A 1,015-nucleotide genomic window follows, 5' to 3' on the forward strand; every position below is an offset into this window, starting at 1 on the left:
GCTATTAAGGGGTTAGCAGCTCAACAGCAGTAGGAGGGTAAAGTTCACGAGTCTATTTTAATATGTACTCAACCTTCTCGTTTATCTTACAATTTTGACATCTGGGGTTAGTTTAAAAACAGCATGAGTTGAATGTTGGACACCACTGCTGTAAACATATATGTCAAAAAGCACTTCAATACATGCACCTTCTCTCCAATTTTCAACTTTGAAAACAGCAGGAACACAAAGTTTTAAAAAAAAATCTGGCCAGTACGGGGATCGAACCCGCGACCTTGGCGTTATTAGCACCACGCTCTAACCAACTGAGCTAACCGGCCATTGGGTTCTACTCGATTTTCACGTATACTAACGCAGAACTTTAGAAAGTGAGTAATTTTTCTGACCTATCATTTCAGTACCCACTCCTGTTGCCAGTATCTTTTCATGATCTGTATGTGTGTGACCAGCTTGTTCCTGTCTGCCTCACTTTCTATCTCACAATGTAGGGAAGCATGAAGCTACAGAAGCCTACTTTTTTCATCTTTGAAATATTTCTCTCCCATAGTCGGCTTGTCTCTGGAAGCATACTGAATTCTGAAGTTTGAAAGTTCCTGAAGCAACATGTTTTCTATTTGACAGCGTGGAACGACTGGCTCAGCAGGTGCACCAGCCTACGTAGGGGGTTCTAGAGGGCCAGCTGACATAGCGGGCCGCGCCTCTGAACCCCCATCTGTGGACTCGCCTCCTCTGTGAGGGGCGTTGTGCCTGTCCCCTCAGGGGTCTGTCCGGAAACGGCCGGCACCTCATTAGGGCATAAATAGCCTGGGCTGAAGGAGCAAGGTCTCTATTCCAGCCCAGGCAGCTGCAACAGGCAGTTCGTTTGAGGAAGGCGGGAGCAAGAGGTCCGTTCGCGAGGTCGGCAAGGCCGTTAGATTTGAGAAAAGGTAGGGTGTGGAGTTAATGAGTTGGCGCAGCTTCGCCTGCCCTTGTCGCAAGGCCTGGGGACCACAGGTATTTCCTCCACCTGGCATTG

At 48.1% G+C, this 1,015-nt stretch overlaps 1 non-coding gene across 1 annotated transcript; it reads right to left on the reverse strand.

Moving 5' to 3' along the window:
* Nucleotides 1-246: 246 nt before the first annotated feature.
* TRNAI-AAU (transfer RNA isoleucine (anticodon AAU)) lies at nucleotides 247-320 on the reverse strand. The gene has a single exon. It is a non-coding gene; the product is annotated as a tRNA-Ile (tRNA).
* Between the last annotated feature and the right edge of the window lie 695 nt (nucleotides 321-1,015).

The sequence above is a fragment of the Ambystoma mexicanum genome, chromosome 1p (genome assembly GCF_040938575.1).
Source record: "Ambystoma mexicanum isolate Mex_15411 chromosome 1p, UKY_AmexF1_1, whole genome shotgun sequence".
Taxonomy (NCBI): Eukaryota; Metazoa; Chordata; class Amphibia; order Caudata; family Ambystomatidae; genus Ambystoma; species Ambystoma mexicanum.